The sequence below is a fragment of the Ambystoma mexicanum genome, chromosome 6p (assembly GCF_040938575.1).
Source record: "Ambystoma mexicanum isolate Mex_15411 chromosome 6p, UKY_AmexF1_1, whole genome shotgun sequence".
Taxonomy (NCBI): Eukaryota; Metazoa; Chordata; class Amphibia; order Caudata; family Ambystomatidae; genus Ambystoma; species Ambystoma mexicanum.
Window position 1 is genome coordinate 909,553,884 of NC_090935.1, and position 6,194 is coordinate 909,560,077.

At 45.5% G+C, this 6,194-nt stretch overlaps 1 protein-coding gene across 6 annotated transcripts in view; it reads right to left on the bottom strand.

The window, feature by feature from the left end:
- The window catches only part of TICAM2 (TIR domain containing adaptor molecule 2), a 248,995-nt gene extending 243,410 nt beyond the window's left edge, over positions 1-5,585 (bottom strand). For 5 of the 6 annotated variants that reach the window (XR_011280314.1, XM_069625528.1, XM_069625526.1 and 2 more), the window contains exon 1: positions 5,470-5,585. The gene's annotated coding sequence lies outside the window, so the exon portion shown is untranslated. The remainder of the gene's footprint in view (positions 1-5,469) is intronic. The other variant, XM_069625530.1, reaches the window with a different exon arrangement.
- Positions 5,586-6,194: the final 609 nt, after the last annotated feature.

Below are 6,194 nucleotides of genomic sequence, written 5' to 3' on the forward strand. Positions count from 1 at the left end.
TCGAGCATTGCCTGCTTCGCATTCGGAAAGAATCCAGTCAACGCTTACCGCTGTCCAGCTTTAGGTCCTGTCACGTTCAGCGCCACTAGTCACCTTTCCTTTTCTGTCATTTTGGGTTCCCTCTGCTCCCGTTATTTGTTTCCCCGGAGTTCCCTGTAATTCCTACAATTCCAGTCACAGAATTTTCCACAGTAGGGTCTTGGAACTCTAGTCACGGAATTCTCCCCTGTCACTCAGTTAGCCCCGTCACTTTCCAGACACAGAGCGGCTTCCATGGTTCAAGGGTTTCAGTCAGGATATTTCGCGAGTATCTTTTATTTTCCCTGAAGTGTCATGGTTTTTCATGGCATTGTGAAGTTCTGTGTTACATTGTAATATTTATCTAAACACATGCTGCGCGCAATGTAATGGAGCCGGTTTTACGCTTCATTAGTTATTGAGCTTTCTTAGCTTTTGGTTTTAGTTGGTATGTGTTCTTCACACATTGTTTGCAACAAGCTTTTGATGACGCATTTTACTATTTTCAAAGGCTTGCACGCTCAGTGGTTGTGAGCGTTTTCCTGAGGTAAATTCGTTTCCTGTGGTGGTTCCACGAAGGCGTGTGTGTAGAAATTTTCCTCACAGCCAAGTACTCCACTCAGCAATCTTTCCCAGCCCTATTCACCTGTGGGGGTCCCTTGGATTGACCAATAGTTTCAGCTACTTCAGTTTAGGCACAGTCGTCTAGGGTTCACACTCTTTATCAAGCCGTGTGAACATCTGTTCGAAGTACCTTCCCAGTTCATTTGAACTTTAGTAATAACGTCCTTCCTTGCCACTATAATTAGCGCCATATCCCTTCTTCAGAACTAGCGCCCCTGCACCGATGCAGGATGGAGAGTTAACAACACAAATTCCCAAGGTAATGAGAAAAGCTGAAGAATGACATTAGTGTTTTGGATTAGTTTAACTTCATTGAAGCGCTAGTCAAAATTCTTAGAATTCTCTTGTGTTTGTTCTAGGAACCTTTCATGGTATGTTGAAGGGAGATTTGGAGGCACACTAATTGAGAAAAGCTGTGTTACGTAGTTCCATCGTGAGTGTCCCCGCAGAGTCCAGGTAAGCGTTACAACAAGGCTTTCCACTTCATAGGGCTGGACTGAATAAGTTAGGGTGTCCATCCTGCTGAAGACTGCCTAATGCATAATTCGTGTTAACCCCACTTCTGTTACAGGTTGTGGATCTTTTACTCCCTTTATCGGATTAGGCTACAGTAGTTGTATATATGTTACATAGTGGAATGCTTGTGTGGTAACTGTTGCATTATTAGTTTGGTTATTTTTATTGTTTTATTGGACCTAAAATAAATGTACATGTATTTTTGATTTACACCTGTCTGTGAGTATTTTGTGGTATCTTTACTGTGTGTGTTCATTGTGGGCTTGAATCACTATCACCCCTACTGAGACTTAGTCGTGACCGCCTGCAAAGCTACCGCAATTGGTCTGGCTTGTCCAAAAGGTTCCCCTGTTTCACTAAACTAGGGCGGCCTCCTAAACTTATGTCCATCAAGCTAGGGTTTAGAAATCCATTCTAAGATCACCTTATGCAAGCAGCACCACGCTCAATGACGTCCCCACCCATTATGTCACTCTTGATGTCACATTACTTGCGCAACTGGTACATGCGCACCCCGCTGGCAGCGGTGAATCTGGACCTTTACAACCCTACCATCGTCCCGGTAGCACCCGGGCCTCTGGCAACTCATCTTCACTGCAGTGACGCTTGCTGTTGCAGGAGTTCGAAGCACTGCTGCCAATGTCACAGGCCCTGAAGGGCAGTTTTTACTGGGGGATGGATGTGAAGATGGTTTTCTTTGGTGTAATCCGTACTGATCACTCTTGCCACAGATGCCAGTGGAGCAGGGCGGGGGGATCTCACTCACCAGGAGTTGTGGACTTGGACAGAAAAATCCTGTTCTTTCAACATGAAGGAGCTGCCCGCGATTGCCATAGCCCTGGTATTTTTTCCCAGCGAGGAGCGGTCTGTTTTGGTGCGGACAGCTAATATGTTAGCTGTTGCATATGTGAATCATCAAGGGGATACATGGTCACCTTGTTGTGGTCAGTAACCGAAGAGGCCTCTGGGGCATGGCAGCCCCCCCCCTCTGACCTCACAAGTGTGGAGGGATCGGATGAAAAGATGATGGGGCACCTGCAGGCTTGCTCCTTAGACTGGAAAGAAACAACCACAAATGTAAGCTGGACTGTTCTGCCCTACAACAGGACACCTGCACCTCCCTCCTTTAAATCCCCACCTTACAGACCTGCCTCTCCCGCCCTGAGGGAGATGCTCGAGCCCATCCTCGGTTGCAAATAGTTAACTGAGGGTTAATGGGAAAGGGAGGTATTATGTCTACTAGGGAGGTGCAGAACAATGAATGTTGGCAAAGGGTTTTGGTAGTTGCTGGCAGGATGCAAAAGTACTGTGACGAGGAAGAGCGGGACTAGGTGTAATGAGGATTAACAGTAATGAATTTAGGTATTACTCCTCCCTATAAGTACCGGGCAGCTGCCTTCCCCAATGAAAGCCCAACCAATGTTTCATTGAAAAAATATATTGATTTAAAAAACAGATACGTACTCCAGGCATACAAAACTGCACCAACAAAACTGCTTATGCCCCAAACAACATACTTTTCCACAACCCTTTTAAATTTGAAAACCTTAAACTACACCAAGTCAATGCAATTTTGTTGTTAAAATATGCAAGCCGTCCAGTCCTGGATTTGCTTGGAATTCTGGGACGTGCAGTTTTTTCTAAATATAAAATGAGAACGTTAAACTATAAGTCCCACAGTGCAAACGGGAAAACAGGACTAGGTTGCATTCTCAAGCGTGGCTGCGGGAAACTTGGGAACTATTGTTATTTAGGCGGTTTTTCCCCAAATGTAGAGACGCAAAACCCATAGCTCTCAACCTTTCGCAACTGCTTGGAGGCTGAAAGCCTGGGTTGGACACAGGAGGTGGCCTCCGGCGTTAGAGGAATTGACATCACAGGAAGTGACATCACAGAAGAGTGTGTGCAAAAAATCCCAATATTAACTAACTAAAGGTGCTGCAACACTAGGCCCTTTTGCATGCAACCATTGTACCAAGTAAATGGAGTTAAAAAAATACAAATACATGTTCATTCTGTACAGTTTATTTTTTTTCCCCCAAAAGTGCACCTGCCTAAAAATAAATGTACAACTGTCACAAGAAACCAACTGTGCTCATGATGTTTAAACTCGAAATAGTGGAACAGAGGCAGCATGTCAATCTCTGTGTAAGAGGGTGCTGAAGCTGTGGACATAGGGCATGTTTGCCACTAGTAGCAATGGGGATGGAAATTGTGATGTTATGCAAGCAGCACTTGGGATCTAGGGAATACTCAGGTTCTGTATGGCCGACAAGGACCAGGAGGCCTGTGGCAGGTGTTGCATAGTGCATTGTCATCAGTGGCGTACCGAGCAGGGTGGCCGGGGGGCAAGCTGCCCCCGCACAGGCTCTTTTGAGAGCCTGACCGGGATTTTTGTCAGCGGGACACTTCTCCTGTGAAGCACCTCAATGAGGGACACCTTACCCTTTCTGAACGGGAGAGGTGTCCTGCTGCCAGGACAATGTCCCAAGGAGCTTCGGGCAGCAGAGGGGCTCTCACGTTGCTCTGTGTTAACAGAGCATTTCAATGTGAGCCATTAGGCACTGATGGGAGGGAGGGGGCTCTATTAGCAGGGACTTTTGTCCCTTTAGAAATGTGCATGGGAGGGAGTGATCAGCAGTGAGAAGGAAAGGGTGCATAATGTTGCATGCTTTATTTGTGGGGGTTTTTTTTTACAACGGGCTTAATATCCGAGTGAAATAATGACTATGGCTTTACCCAAGTGGCTCACATCATCTTGCATGATGCTATTGTGACTTTGCATGCAGGATGGGGAGAATCAAATTAAAGCCATACTCTTATTACTCAACATATTTCTAGGATGATGTGTATAATGTAAAGCTAATTATGAAAGGCATTGCTACAAATAAAGTATTATTTAAGGACATGAAATGCAAAGGGCAACCTCAATGAATATCTATTTCAACTAAACCTGTCAAGATGTGGTCAGTTGCTTAAATTTGTAAACATCCCAGTTCCACCATTTAACCAAAGTGTGTGATCCTGGGCAGATCTGCAGCTCTGTAAGTGTACCCTGTCAGTGTTTTACTTCAGAACGTATGTTAATATATCATGCTGTTCATTTTAAAAAAGCCCGACTATAGAGTTGCTCCATATATAACAATCGTGCAATTTAGGTATGTTGAACCAGTTATTTGCCAGTTGGCTTACTTATGGCAACTTATTATAAAGTCAACTCCATAGTGCCTCCAAGTATCAAAGACTGATGCAAAGTCCTTTTATGTGAAGTCACTTCTGTTGGTGCAATCCATATGCAAATCAGGAGGTGTGTATGTATTTTGCCCGAAAGAGCCTGGACAGAGTTCTAATGTGTTCCCTGCATCTGTAATGATTTGCAGTTTTATTTTATTTTTGCATGTGTTAAAATGCCATCTGCCCCTAATGTTACCAAAAAGATAGATGGGGGCAGGGGTAGGGGGTTTGTGGGCGCCTACCTAATTTAAAACAATATGAACGGCTTCCAAAGCCTTTCGATATCTGTGGTATCAACGCCACATGTGTGTGCATACAAAACGATCATATGACAGTGTGCAGGGTCTTGACTCTGACATTATGTCGTGAACCCTCACCTCAGCGTTTTGGCAGGCTGCGGTCACTGGCAGCAGGGCCTGTGGGCAAGGCACGACAAGAGCAGAAGGAGAATTCAGAGGCAGCAGCAGCCCTTATCTAATGTGGAAGGCTGCTGCAGAGTCCTCCACAGCGTTAGTTCGGGCAGCAGCAGAGTGAAGCAGCCAGTCGGTTCCTCACAGGCAGCTCGAAGCCGAAGGTCAGAGAGGCAAAATGGTTGCCTGGAATAGCCCGTGAGAAGACAGTCATTTTCTCGCGGCACTGCGTAGTACAGTATAATGCGAGTGTCAAGGTGCGGGTGAAAGAAATGAGCTGGCGGGTGTGTGGATGCTTTTGGCGGGTAAATTGAGAGCTCTGCAAAACCCCACCCCAGTGGTGGACTGGCCTACAGAGAACTCTGGAGCCTGGCCTCGGCACCAAAGGCTTCTTTTGTTTGGTTAGTATGGCTTTGTGGTCCTCTTACTCTCCCTGCCAATCAACCGCAATGTCCCAGCCACCAGGCTGCACTTCGCTCCGTCGAAATCACGCTAAAACGCTCTGAAATTGTCTCTGCGCAACTCCAGCTAACCCTGGGGATCACCCTCCAAAATATTTGACTCCACCCTCCTCGGAGGTTCAGATTCACATTCGACAAGAAAAAAAAAAAAACCTTGGCGAGCGGTGTGAGAATTTGACTACGTGTGTACGCATTACGTCTCTTACCTGGATTGAAAGTTGCAAGCCAGTGTGTCCGCTCCTTCGCCCTGTCGGGAAGCAAACACACACATCATTACATGATTCATGTAAAGAGTTTTCGTACAGGAAATAACTTATCAGAAAAGGAGGTGATTGTCTAAGAAAGTGAACGTCGCAAGACACTGCCACCTACTGCTCATCTGAATAATTTTCCTGTGACCACTGGCTGCTGATTATTTCTGCAGACCGAGAAAAATACTCCTTATGTGCTGCTGTTTTGAAGTCCGAACGGGGCAATTACACTGTTGTCATTTGAAAAAAAAAATCTTCAGTAATTGGACTGGGCTGCTACTATTTTGATGCCCAATCAGTGTACGAAAAGAAGTAGTGGAACCCTGCTCGCCTGTCCCGGTCCCCACAAACCCTATCTCCACGCCCCCCGCGTGCAATCCAAACACTCAAACACCTGCTATTTAAGAGAATGTTCTGTGAAGTGCACTGACGTGCAAGTTTCAATTTCTTCCTAAACTTGTCTTTTTTTTTTAAAAAACGAAACCACCCCGCAACGGTTTCTTTTTAACATAAAAGTATAGGAAATGTAAAACAACAACAAAAAAAGTAGAGGAACAGCGCTCCCGCCCACTTGGACGCCTGTACCCAATGGTATGGATCTAACTTGCTTTTCACGTCTCACCTTTGTAGCTCTGTAAGAGACAGGAGTGCTCAAAGCCAAAGGATTGGACTGATAGTGA